At 39.0% G+C, this 14,520-nt stretch overlaps 2 long non-coding RNA genes across 2 annotated transcripts in view; both read right to left on the bottom strand.

Annotated features, from left to right (window-relative positions):
* Nucleotides 1–2,369, bottom strand: part of LOC118161100 — an 8,001-nt gene extending 5,632 nt beyond the window's left edge. The window contains exon 1 of the long non-coding RNA XR_004747852.1: nucleotides 2,321–2,369. This is a non-coding gene — a long non-coding RNA (uncharacterized LOC118161100). The remainder of the gene's footprint in view (nucleotides 1–2,320) is intronic.
* Nucleotides 2,370–2,759: 390 nt separating this feature from the next.
* On the bottom strand, nucleotides 2,760–14,520 carry LOC118161099. Its single transcript, XR_004747851.1, has 3 exons — nucleotides 13,882–14,520; nucleotides 6,140–6,284; nucleotides 2,760–3,913 (listed from the first exon to the last, which is right to left on the bottom strand). It is a non-coding gene; the product is annotated as an uncharacterized LOC118161099 (long non-coding RNA).

Raw genomic sequence — 14,520 nt, 5'->3', positions numbered from 1 at the left:
AAAGAAAAAGAAAAAGAAAAAGAAAAAGAAAAAGAAAAAGAAAGAAGGATAAAAACCCTCAAAGGATGGCTCATGTGAAGTAAGCCAGGAAATATTTATGCTGGGTCCTGAATGATCAGATGTTCTGGAAGGGGAAAGGAGGAACAAATGTTTCCCTGTCTGCTTGTTAGGGGTTTTTGTGGTGTTCCAGTGAAGAGTGATGAGGTTTTTGTGGGGTTAAAATATCTGAAACTAAGCCTGGCAGGATGGAAATATTCTGCCAATGCTTAAAAAGAGACCGTGCATCTGTGCACTAAAACATGCTGTTTTAAGACCTTAATAATAATATTACTAACTAGTTGTTGGTGGTTTGAACATGACCTGAGAGCGGAACAAATTCATTTTAAAAGCCATAGCAGGAATAGTACCTCATATCTTCTGAGACAAAATTCCCAAGGAGTTTAATGGTTTCTGTCAAGATTGGAGGACTGAGTCTTGTAGTGTAGTGCAGTGGTCAGTCAGGTGAATGTGGTCCCCTCTTAGATTTTGTAAGATACAAGGATGTGCAGATTGTTTTATCATTTTTTTTTTTTTTAGGAATTGGGATAATCTCATAGTGAAAACAGGATTACTGCCCAAATCACCTAATCTACACACAATAAGAAATAGATAGACAGATGGGAGGAACTAACAAAGACAGCATGAGATAACAGCCATAGTTAGTAAAATAAGCACGCTTTTCCTTTTCTCCACGTTATTTTTCATTTTTGTTCTTGCAAAATAGTGGTGGCTTGAGGCTGGCAAGCAGCTTAAATGTGGTACTTGTCCTGGGGTTAAACCTGGGCAAAATGTGGCCAAGGGACTGTGCAGGGAGGTGGTGTGTGAGCTGCACTCTATCGAGCGAGCCAGAGCCCTGGTAGCAGAGGCAGCCAAAATTGCCATTGAGGGGGAATCACTGGGAAATTCAGCAGAACAGCCACTGCACACCACCAAGTCCTCGGCTGTGATGGCAGAGCCCTGGGGAGCAGCTAGTGTCTTCTGCCTCCAAAACTCTCCTGGAGGTCCCTTTCCCTTTGGGTACCCGATGTATGTGTCTCATGGCCCTCAACCACACAAAGATTCAATCACATGGCTCATAGGGCCAAGAGGAATGGCCACCCTTGTAATAAAACGAAGTTCATCTATGGTTATAGAATTCTTTTAGCATATTGTTTTTACTGAAGAGAAGCCATCTCAGCCTGTCTCCTCTCCCAGCACAGGCCACAGCACACTTTCTTTGGCCCTCCTAACATTCGCTCTCTCTCTGTTGTTTATGCACCTACGCCTCTGCCACCTTGCCTTGTGCTCCTCTCTGATTTTAGAGATTAAAAGCAATGGATTGATAAAATGAAAGGGAAAAGGATTACATGTTCTACTAAGGATTTACTTGCAAAATACATTCAAAGGTTTGCTAACACCTTTCATAGCTGTTCATAGATGTTTAATAAGGTTGTAAGCAGTCCAATGGGTCAACAGGTTGCTTTATCCATGGTTCATCACTAACAGGAGTACTGTATGCCAGAACACTTACATCCAGCTGTGGCATGGCCCTTTGTGTCTATTATGTATTCAGACATCATTAATAATTGATTAACCCTTTACAAACCACTTAGATGTAGAATGTCTCTAAAGTGGAAACGGGAACTGATCAGACAGAGGCCTGTCAAGGAGGCTATTAGGCAGCCTCCTTCCTGTCCAAAGAAACCACATCAATGATCTCGTGTGTTCATTCAGGTAAATTCTGCTCCAGTTTTATTTAATTTCTATAAATTGAATAAATTAATATAATAACTAGTCTAAATAATTATAATTATTAGAAATTAATATAATAATCAATTAATTTTTATTATTTATTGTTTCTTTGTCTTTTTCTCTGTTAATTCCAATAAAGTTCTCAAGTATTGTAGGGGATTTGGGTTGTATTTTCTGTGAAAGAGTTTTCTGCCAATGTTATTTATTAGTTCACTCATCCTGTATGGCCTGGTCCCCTCATGACATACAAGGAGTTGTGTACATGCACTCAGAGATGAGTTGTTGTAATGATTTCCCCATACATGGTTGCTGGTGTGTTCATTTTCAAAACATGTTACTAAACAACAGCTGAGCTCTGGAGGGAGAACACGTGTGGAAATTGGACAACAGCTTTGTCTGTAGTCCTGTAAACATGAAAAAATGGAATTTTTATCACAGGTATAAAACATCACAGAATTTATAGGTGTGTGTCTACCAGTGGCCAGGAATTTGGTATCATCATTCATGATGTGCCCAGGCTATAATTCTTCAGGAGAAGTGCAAAGCATACTCATCCTTATAGGCTCTGACAGAAGGACCTCTCTCCTCTTCTCCCAGGCAGCATCTCCTAGGCATCATGCCATAACCTGCCAATGGCAGAGAAGGGATAAGCACACATGATTTACAGTAACTTTAATGGAATTCACTTGATGGCTTAAAAGCTTTCTATATAACAATATTAGTTCCTACTGAGTCCTAAACAAGCCTTTTTTCTAGTTAAAAAACACAAGTCTGCAAACGGGGAGACAGCAAAGGGACTTGGTTCAACAAGAGAGGCTGAGTTGCACAATTGAAAAGTATTGCTGGCAGCACGCTCAGGGGATTTGCTATGGAGGTTTCATAAATTTAAAATAAAGCATCTGCTTCTATGTTGAGTCCTTCCATGTTTCTGTGCTACTGAATGCTCCTTTGAAACCAAAAATATTGATATATTCTACACTGCAGGGAAATCAATAAAAACTTTAATCACAAAATTAAATAAAAAACAAATCTACGGACGTTACATAGTAGCACTTTCAGAAAGAGCAAAATAATGTTTTATGGTTCTGCTGCATGTGGACTTATTTACAAAATAAATAAATAAATAAATAAATAAATGATCATTAGCTTCTTTAGCACTACTGAGGTGTAGGATAAGGACCTTCCCATCACTTTGAGTTGACATCTTAGTGGGCTTTACTGCAGTTGCAAAGGAAGAGCAATGCCTAGGTCCTTCAGTGATGTAAGTGGTTTTGACAGAAGGAATTAGCTCTTAGATCCACTTTTAACTTTGTTAAAAGTTTGTGCCACCATCCTATTCCATTCATCATTGTGAAATAGCAAAGTACATTGTACAGTGAAGTGGCACACCTGAATCACATATATATTGCAGTAATGGACATGAAACTGAAGATCCTACATTGTATCAAGCAAAATTTATCTAGAAATACTTGCTGGCAAGTTCTCATATAAAACTGTGCAGAATAATATCAAGTAAACATAAAACTACATTAAAAGTGCTTATTTGTACAAAACCTAAAAATCTTTATATGTGTAAAAAGATGAAAGCCAAGAGTTTCTTAACAAAATGTACCTGTTTTTAAACGAACACATTTATTTGAAAATGTGTTGTAAAAGTACAAAATTGAGTCCTTTTGCATATTAACATGAAAACACTTTCTGAGAAGAATAAAGGTGACAAAATTCCATGTCCATGTTCTTCATGGAAATTCCTGGAAAAACTCCACCTCAGGTTTCCTTTTTCTAGCAAATACGCTTTAAAATGTGAAACATTTTTCTACAGAATTAAAAACAAAAATAAAGTAAAATAGAATAAAATGCATTTGTACATAATTCTACTGTATTCACCAAAGATTTTCTTTTCATATTCTGCAAGAAACCAATGACTTTATTGATAAAGAGGGAGATTTCCTACTTATAATCTTCATAATTTTTGCTATGATGATAATTATTTGCAAAATAAGAGAAAAAAACCTGATTAATCTGAATTAATATGAATTTGACCCATCAGATGATATATATCTTCTACAACAACAAGAGAAATAACATAACCAGGATTCTATGAATCTATAGTCATTGTTTCCAGTTCTGATCTGACGGAAACCTGTGTAAAAGGAATAAAGGGAAAATGTATGTGTATATAAAACAAGCAGAAGCAGATATTTCTTCCCCCTTAAATGAGTAGGCATATACAGGTAAATGCTGTATACAGGTAAAAGCCAACAGGTAAATGCTGCTAGACGAGTGAAAGGAGCGATTATTTTCTATATAAAACTATTAAATAGTGTGTAAGATAGAAGTAAATACAAGTGTTCACTCTAAACATAGTTTTGTTTTGTTTTGTTTGGCTTTTTTTTTACTCTTTAGATAATTACTTCAAAACTATGAATAGTCAAATTAATTAACAATGGCAGCAATTCTTCTCCAAGAAATGTCTTTAATTCTATAGGTTTCATAATGGGAGAAATGGGAACTGCAGGTTATAAGCCTTTTTTTTTCCTAAATTGGTTTTGGACTTACTCTAGAATGATGGACAGATTCCTAGTTCTTCACATGGATGGGATTTTTAACACCATTTCCTGCCCATAATCAAAGGCAGAAGGAGAGTAGTGCAACACTTTTAGTTAAGCTTATTCATGCCACATTTAGGTTCATTTATTCTGAATATGTTCAGAGATATTATTCTTTTCCTAATTATCACAATAGTCCACTAAGAGTTGCTCTGTAGGGGTTACTTTGAATTCAGGGACAAAGAACAGGAACCACCTGTTGAGAGATATGTCCATGCAGCCATTTCCAGAATGGGGATGAGCTTCTTGAATGTTGCTTTTCATGAAGTAACCTTAAGGGCAGAACTTATATAAGAATCCATTAGGGACAGACACAATCGGATCTATCATAGCATATAATGACTTTCTGGGCTACATGTCACTTTGCTTTGCATCTTACAGGCAATTTGTGAATGGCAGTTGGCGAGACAAGATCTGCTATATATATTTTCCCGTAGAATATTGAACATGACACAATAAAGTCTGATTTTAAACTCAAGATAAATAATAAAAAATAACATACAAAAGCTGTTAGTAAATACTGCAAAAGGAAGTGCTTGAGGGCGTTTTCTGATAGCGTAGTTATTTATAAACCTTTCCCTTCTACATGCTAAAAGACTCATTAAGGATGGGGATTCTGGATAAGAGCAATAGAATGTATTGTGCAGTGGGTAGCATGAAGTAAATATTCAATAGGCACTGGAGAGTCCTTGTTCAGGGACCAAGCTCGGGAAGTGATGTAAACTGTTCACAGAGCACTTAATTTGATTTTATCAGAGATTTATTTCAGCATGTGATTGATGGAAACTGACTAAGTGGTAGTGTGGCAAAAGTACAAAAGCTATTGAACTATTAATGTTATTTATAAGGACAGGACTAACTGTGATAAGCAAGGACCAATATGAAATGTTTGCTTGCTTATTTAGAGTGAAAACCCTTCCTCTGTGAGGAGAAAGCACTATTGCACAGGCTTAATGGAAACTATATTAAAATGTAGACCTACCGGAGTCAGCATAGACTCAACTCAACGCTGTATGATGGTGTGAAAAGCAGGTTAGGGCTGAAAGTTTTTGCAACAGATTTTGGAATCATTTTATGGTCAAAATGGTCAAAAGCCATTAGCACAAAGATGCTGAACTCTCTTGGATTCAGAAAACGTTGTTCTTCATCTGTGACCTGTCAGCTGCACTGGGCTTTGCCATTTTATTTCTCTGTTAAGGATGGCAGAAATGGGTAGGTAAAGTGGAGAAGCAATCAGTATTCTTTGTATTTGACAACTATTTCATCTCTAAAAGAAATCACCCCTTCCTTAGGTCCACATTTCCTGAGTGCTTGGAAAGCATGACAATATAAATATATGCCAATCAAGTGGTTAGCATAATAACATATTGTGAAATTATATGTAAACATCAAACTACATTGATTGGGCAATTTCCTATCCAGTTATTCTTGAATTACCACTTCCCTGAATATGTCTTTTAGGAATGTCTGAGCTAAAAGGCAATCTGCAATGTTTTATTCTCTTTAGACCTAATTTATTCAAAATATACCAACTTGCACATACTGGTCGATATTAGTGCAGGCTCCTGGGTCAGCAATAGCAACACAAATTGGCAACTGACTGACCAGCTACAGAACTCAAGGAACAATATGGGTAATTGATTTTTAAATATTTGCATGAAATAATTCAACAACATCTTGCATATGATTTACTGCATGAGCTCAGTCTCTAACCCATTTAAAACCATTTCCCTGAACTCAAGCAGAGGGATCAGACATACCAGCATTCCTAGTACTGGAATCCTCATGGTACCATTTAGCTTGTAGAAGGAAGAAAGGTTTAAAGTCACAGGTGGCCTCACAATTCCTGGGAAGGGTCCCACCTCCCATGCAGGCCTCCTCAGCAGCTACACAAAGCCAACCAACCTGTCAATCAAGAGTAGTGATTAGAAGTCAGTCCAAACATCCGACTTTCTTGTGTGGTTTCCCTGGGTGTTCTGCCTAGATTCTGTTGCATAGAAATACGTGACATGAAAGAGTTTGTTCACTTCACAGAAAAAGGCACAGCAGCTTCTTGGACTTCTGTCTTATTTGCTTTAGCCAGCCAATCATCTGCATGACAGAGAACATTTATTAATTTGATGCTGGCGCACTGATTAACAGCTCAGGTCCCTTTACAGATATATATTTCTTAGACTTGCCAATCAGCAAGATTAAACAGTAAGTTTGTAGTAATTTACTTATAAAGAGTGAGCGGGTGACAGCCTCATATCAGCTAATGTTGGCATTTTATCTACTAAAAGAAAAATGAAACCAAATATTTTGTCTCCTAAGAATCAAAGTAGGAAAGAACAGGAGGAATGTGTGGCATTCCTCCCCAGTGGATAAGGCAGTCGTTTCCCAAATAATAATTAGGTCTTTTTCCTTCATTGACATTGTCTGCTGGATTTATGCAGAAAATAAAGTATGTGAAGTAATATGATATCCATGATCTACTTTTAAGTTTATTCAAAGATCATAGAGGCCAAGGAGAGTTTTGTCTTAACAGAGTTTTGAACTGATAGCTGTTTTGCACCATAAAGTCTCCACTACTTGGTTATCTGGAATACTTAGTTTGTTGGTGGTGGTGGTGTTTTTTTTTTTTTTGTTTGTTTGTTTGCTTTTGTTTTTTCTCTGTAAGAGCAGGCTTTCTGACAGTTCTTGTAGGCAACAAGGTCAGAATAACATCCAAATATCTTCCAAATTCCTAGATACTAATTCTGACAAGAATCAGGATGTATAGAGACCATTTTCATTTTCACACAAATTTTAACCATATTTTCTCAGAAACATCCACACAAAAAATCATGGCTTTGCAGTTGAGACCCAACTGTACCTCCTCATCTGTCATTAGAACCACATACCCTCAGGGATCTCTGGAATGTAGGGAAAACACTTATGACAGAAGGATCTCCAAAAAGGTTCAGGTGAACATAGAATTAGTTCTGCCTCTCCATTTTTTTCTGTATGTCCAGATCCCAGTCACTAGCTGGAGCACTGAGATCTCTTGGCCACGTCTGCTGTATCAGAATAATGAAATAGTAAAATAGACAAAAGTACCATGACTGTGCTCTTCCTTTCCTCACCATTGGCTTTAATTGGACTATCAATCAGCCTCACTGGGGCCACACAGTGACTGAGTTCAGACTCCTAGCTGTTGGACATGTCCAGCCATGCCCATATCCAATGCATCCAGCATGAGCATGAACCCTACAAACCAGCAAACCTGCCTGGGCTTACCCAGGGCAGCCACAGTGGCTCAGTGTCATATCTGTTAACAAGCCTCAACAGGCAGGCTTGGTGGGGCTGGGATGGACACCTACGTGACAGTGTGGACATTTGACTGTCTATACTGTGCAATTAACAGGTCACTGAGCGCAGGATCAAGACTTGGTCCCTACTGTTTACAGGTACAGGATCCCTAGTGCTGCTTTGACCTGAACAACAGCATGTACAGGTCAGGTGCTTGCACTGGCTAGGATGTCTTTCCTGCAGGCACTTGGAGGACGACATCTGGCTTTGTGGAAGAAGAGAGCACTCTCTTCCTTGTTTTGTATCCTGCTCCCGTGGCTCATACTGTTTATGTATACACATGTAATGAAACTTCATTGCATGGTGTCTGAAATATAGGTTTGATGCTAATTTTTCTTGTCTGGTCCGTATTTTAATTTGACCTGACATATTTTTCCCCTTGCAATCATACCATCTTGAGTGTCTGTTATAGTGATAAAATGTCTCATGTGCTCTGCCAGAAACTGTCATGTTCCCATTGTTTTGTGATTACAGGCAAGCTGAGTCATAGTGGCATTCAAAACAAAACAAGAAAAGGAAAAAAATGTCATGTCTTCAGCACTTCAGGCAAGAGAATGCAACTTAGAAAGGTAAATCATAACATTACAGGAGGTCAAAAATAGACCTCTTGCCCAGCTTTCTAAGATGAGACCCGTATGCAGACTAAAATTCTATCTAGACTGTTCAAACTCAGAGGATTTGTCAGGAGTGCCATGCTTATTGAGCAATAAGTAAACTGGAAGAATATGAGATAAAGATAATGTACTAATCACATATTTTAGGCATTTAAGTTTGCTATGATTTTTTCCTTTTATGGAGAATGTGAATTATTTTCTTGAGGTGCTGGACTCTGTGTTGTTTGTTGGACATTGCAGCTGCTCGCCCTATCTTGGCTTTTTAATTTTTCTAATTGGTGAGGCAATAACATAGGGAAGATGAAATGTGCTACACAAGTGCAAAGCACAGGCCAGAGTCATTGATTTTAGTGGAAATTAAGGCCTACATCTATATTTTATGCTTATATAGCACATTCCTTCTTCCACACTTTTCCATTTATGGGATAACATTGTCACTGGATGGAACACATCACATTCACTTCTGTATTATTTAACCATGTAATGTGTAATAAGATCACACATGTAATGTGTAAATAAGATCAAGATGTTTGGCACTAAAATCCCAACTGTTTCAGCAAGTGCTTCATGGTTGCTTGGGGTGTCATATCTGTTAACAAGCTTGCTCATCATCTTTGCTTTTTCCTTGTGGAACAGGTAATGAGTGGTAACTTGTGTATCTTTTTCTCTAGTAATCCACTGCCCTGTTACCGAAACAATCGTCCTTCATTGAATAGGAGTAAATCTTTCCATAAACTGGATTTTTTTCTTCATGCTAAAATCTATAGACTAATTCACATAGGATATTTTCATGCAGAACAGAAAAACCTGAGATGCAGAAGTCTCTGGTTTTTAAATACAGGACAGCTGGGAATCCCCAGCCCAACACATGCTATTATAATCATAGACCAGTCACTTTACCAGTCTCTTTTTCCATTTCTCTCTCTATAAAAGTGGGACAATCTGATATTTACCCTCCTTGTGGCCTTGTTGCATGACTTAAGAAATGTTTTTGGCACAAGACTGTTACTAGCATAGCATTGTTTATTCCTCCAAATGTTGATTAAGGATACTGAAATTATCTGGATGATAACAGTACAGTATAAAAGGAAATGAAAATGAGTCTTTAATCACTCTCTCTGTGCATAAAGGAAAACAGATAAGACCATCCCCAAACTCAAATGGTAAAAAGGACCTTGCCTACGGAGTACAATTTTGTCACACATTTCGTCTCTGGGTATTGCATCATGGCAAAACGTCTTTGCTGCCTGCTGCTGTCAAACATAATGAAAAGGATAAAGACAAGGAAAGTTAATGGCCAAAATATCTCATATGGACCTTGCTTCCACAGATCTGGTAACCTTGTCTGGAGCTGCTTTCACTACATGCAACGACATGCTGTGGCTTCAATTACATGGGTGCTGCTGTGTTGCTGCTCTGCCTACTGACACTAAGATACTGCCTGGATAAATATTGCCTCCTGAAGGATTTCACTGAGTCAAGAGTGATGAAAATTTCTTCTGGACGAGACAAGTTAGTATTGCTCTTGCTGACTCAAGCAGTGGGGGGATCCTTTGTTACTGGCGTAGAAATGCTGCTTTGTCCAAGTCTGCAACTGTTCCCCTGCTCAGGAGGCACAGTCCCAGCTATGTTTCTCCTATTTTGGTTGGTGTCTTAGCTTGCTGTGATACTAGCACATCTACCCATGTGTTTCTTTGTCCTCTCTGAGAAACTGAGCCACTGCCCCCACTTTCATTCACTTCTTAACAAGCCCCAAAATTCTCAGAAATCTCAGGAAATAATAGTGAATGTGAAAACGTGGAAAGCTGAGAAATAGTGTCTATGATTGTGCATGTTAACAATGCGCATGTGAGATGCTTTGTCTTACAGATGCAGCAGTATGTGGTCCAGATCATAAAGCACCTTGAACTGAGTACCAACTCTCTTTCATTTGGAGTCTGCCTGTGTCAGCTTTTCCCCTCTTGCAGCTCAGAAAAAGCAGAGGAAAGTTAAAGGTTTGCCATGGGCTCTCCATTACTTTCCTATTCAGATTTCCAGTTATTATGCTAGACCTCCATAAAAACCATTCTTTCTACTCCTTTGTGCCAGATCTGGGTGACCAGTGTTAAAAGTTTCTAGTCTCATGAAATACGAACCACTCATTTATGTAGGCTTCAGCAGCACATCTACTGGAGCTGGTCATTGAATCTGGTTTGCCTCTCTCTATCCTCATACCCCTACCCTTTTTCTGGGATGCTACAGCTACACCTATGCCAGTAAACTAAGTAAGATTAGGGCATGCCCCAGCACTGGCACACACTATCTATACTGTAAAACTACTAACATGGTACGTGACATGTCTTTGGATCAGACAATCCATCATTCTCTCAGACAAGTAGTGGGCATGGCTCAGGGTTCAGCATGGGCTAGAGATTGTTCCCAGTTCTCCATGTAGATATATTTACCCTGCCTGGGAGTTAGACAGAGTGAAAGAGAGGTTAGGTAGACATGAACTGTGCTGTATCAGTTGGCTACATGTGCATCCACATCAGTGTTTTAGTTCAGACATGAAGTGTGTATTAGAAACTAATTTCCTCATTAAAGCTTCCTGTTACCCAAAATCCCATCCTGAACAAAATACAGGGTGCAAATATTCTCTGTCATTGAGGGCAACACTGCACCATGAAATAAAATGATTGTAACTTAGTGACAGTATCATAATTCCCAAGCTATAAAATGATTGCAACTTAGTGACAGTATCATAATTCCCAAGCTACTAGCTATGGTAGGTAAAACAAAATAAAATGTTACTGTTAAAAAAAGTATTTTAGTGTCTCAATGTACCTTTGAACATCGGAGGCGACCTTCATTACCACGTTGAGCCTTGGGGCTTGAATACAACATTTGATCATCTTTTTCCTCAAGTTCCTGTAACAGTGCTATCGCGTGTAAAATAGTTAAGTTTTTAAAGGTGCCATTTAAAAACTCAAGGTTCAATGTACTAAACCTTGGTGCTCCAAAGAAAAGATGTCTAGGTTAGATCTGCAAAAGATGCATCAAGTTCAGCATTAAAAAAATCATATAATAGCTGCACAATAGTTCTCACTTGGCCACAAAGATTAAGCAGCCTTAAATGGTAAGTTTGCAGTGATGTCATGGTCATAACTGATATTGCTGGTACTATATCCTCCAGTCACTTATTTGAAGGATCTACTGCTTAGAACAAAATTTCCAAGGAGTGTTGCAATGGGATTTCTTCTCCAGATGATATTTCCAATTCACACCATTATTTGAAGTCTCATGTAAGGTTGTAAGACTTTTTCTTTGAAATATTGCTGCTGTGTTTTGTATAATGGACATTTGTATATTGATTGAAAAAGAAATCTTTTTAGAGGGGCACCTGAGGAATGGATATCTACCAAACGTTTGGTAGGTTAATTTTAGAGACAAGTACCATGCTTGTCTTATGCCCAGCACAGGGAGCAAGTTAATTCAAATGCATATCTCTGGGAGGCCATTGCAGAGCTTTCCACTGCTACTTTAGGCTAGCATTAAGATCAACGACCCTGTGCCAAACGCTTAGTTTTTCTACAGTTCTGTTGCCAGTCCTCATGTGCCCTCACAAAGGAGATTGGACAACCAAATGGGAGTATGGAAATGAGTACTAGAAGATAGGAGATACTTCATCCAATAGATCTAGGAAAAGATTGCCTGGAACACGTCTACAAGACAAGTCATCATTTTGTATTGTGCAAAGATCAGATATCTTTTTGGTATAATCTGTACTCTCAGGAGTTATCACATAGCTCCAGCGCTGGACCATACTTACATGGGACTATGAGAATTCCTTCTCTGGCTGTCTGTCTGCCCAACAGATGGACATGATAGATCTGGCTTTTTGTCTTTTTTCTTCTTTTCCCATATCCAGTTGGCAGATCTTGTAATTTCCTGGGATGACCCTTCCAAGGGCTTGATATTGAACCTGCCATCTGTCTAATAATGTGGCCAGCTGAATGTTAACACCAAGATTCAGTTCCAGACTCACATTTTCTTTCTCTGGCCCCTTTCTGATCTGTTCTTGCTTTTATCTGGACCCAGTAGACATGATGTTGTGCAAAGTCTCATAAATTCCTTAGCCAACCTTTTAGTTTCTCGGTATACTTCATGATGGCTAAGGGCATTGTTTTCCTGTCCCCTCAGACATTTTTTCATTGGGTGTGGACCCATCCACACAGGATGCCAGAAAGGGGAAACCCTGATAAAACTATTTTCTCTGTTAATAAGCAGCAATATCTTCTGGTTGAAGCAATTGGTTTACATAAATCACTTGATCTTTTCCCTCTGAGCTTAATTGAACCACTGCACTAACTCATCAGTTTGATTCACATGACAGCATAAGATTCTTGATTCATTAGAAGCACATACTATTTTGTTGTTCACGTAGAGATCATCCTTTAGGACATTCACAACATTTGAGTCTGACAAAGACATTGGGTGTTATTGGAACTAAGTTACTGAGTAGCAGGTCTGACTGTAAAAGACCATACAAGAATTGTATTCTGCATAAGTTTGCTACAGGACCCCATCATGTCAAGAACACTACTGTTAATGACATGGAATTACTGCATCTAGGTGTCTTTGCTGGGTACACAAAAGTGACCACACAGAAAAAAAGTCCCTAGATGTCAGGGAGTGTGAGAGTGGACTGCTCAGTAAAGGAAGGCAGGTCAGGAGCTGAGCATGGCAACAAAGTAAGTAGGGCATGGCTTTCAGCAGTCTAGCCCTGCAGCACCCCAGCAACGTGGGCAAAGCAGGTCCAGGGACAGAAGCTGGCTTCAGCTAAGAGTCAAAATTACTACACAAGCCTGTAGTGATGACGCAGGCCTGAAGTCAAACCAGGAGGCCAAATCTGTTTTTCAGGGTCAGAACCTACATCAGTAGGTTCTATAGTCAGGAACAGGAATAGCTGAAACTTTGCTCAGAATAGGACCAAGGCTTTTGAGCAACAGGTTTAATGGTTCCTGTCAATTACATATAGGGTGAATCAGATCTGTTATCCTTTACAAGTTTAGTTTTAGTAATGTGACATAACAGACGCCTCACTTTCAAATACAAAAATATGAAGTAGCTATCATTTTTCATGAATATACCAAAAAAAGTCTTTATTGCTCCATAAACAAGTGTTTCCCTTTATTAACGTGATTTTCCTTGCTTGATCCATGAGAAACTGTAAAGCCAATGTCTGTGCTCTGATAGTTTCCCCACTCCTATCCAATAACATGTCAGTGTCATGTCTTCACGGAAGAAAAATATAATTCTCCCCCAAGGGGAGAATCTTGTTCAACATCTGTTCTATGTCTTCTGCAGCTCCTGCTGCTGCTTCTAACACAGATAACGCCACACTCAAGTGTAAAGACCTATGTTGGAAATGATCAGTTTCCTACCAGCTGTTAAATGAAGTACAGTACAAGGACAGTCCTTCACATGTCCATGGAGATAAGTTAATGATACTATGCTAATCAGGTGTGTGTTGTCCCCATTTAGCAAGCTTTACTGTGTATAGAGGAAGGTCTACTCACCCTGAATCCACTGAAGCTTGTTGTGGCAGACCATTGATTTATGCTGTTGTTGTTGCCTTAGAAAGCACAGAAGGGTTCATATTGGCAGGGATGTGGGATCAATCCTGTAATTACAGTCCATTAGCAGGGATGCCACTGTCGGGGCTCTCTTACATTAGAAATAGACCATCATTTCTAAAACTGTCTAAAACAATGAGGTCTATGAAAATAGCTCCCACTTGTGAGGAAGAGGCTTGTACAATCAGCTGCAGAGGTAATTGCATTGGAGCACAGGTCAGCATGGAGGGGAGATGGTCCTTGTCTCCATTCATTAAAAGCACTATGGCTAGGGCTGGCTCCCTTGGTTTCAGAGTGATTTGCAAGACCACATTTGAAAGCAATCTGCCTGCAGGTGGTTTTCCCCAGAAAGATTTCTCACCAGACTTCTAATTAGGGCTTTGCACTGAGTCTTCTACTTCAGCTGGCAGAACTTTAAGGAATTGCTTTCAGATTCCCCGTACAGCTTCTTACAGACAATTCCAGGCCCCTGCCTTACCAGCTCCATCTGTGTCTTTAGTTTTGAACCAATGCACAGCCACTCCCCTCTTCTCCTAACCAAATCTCTAGTTGATGAATTCACAGTTGGTATTTCCCACTGTT

The sequence above is a fragment of the Oxyura jamaicensis genome, chromosome 2 (assembly GCF_011077185.1).
Source record: "Oxyura jamaicensis isolate SHBP4307 breed ruddy duck chromosome 2, BPBGC_Ojam_1.0, whole genome shotgun sequence".
In the NCBI taxonomy this organism is placed as follows: Eukaryota; Metazoa; Chordata; class Aves; order Anseriformes; family Anatidae; genus Oxyura; species Oxyura jamaicensis.
This window is presented reverse-complemented; position numbering and strand designations above follow the sequence as displayed.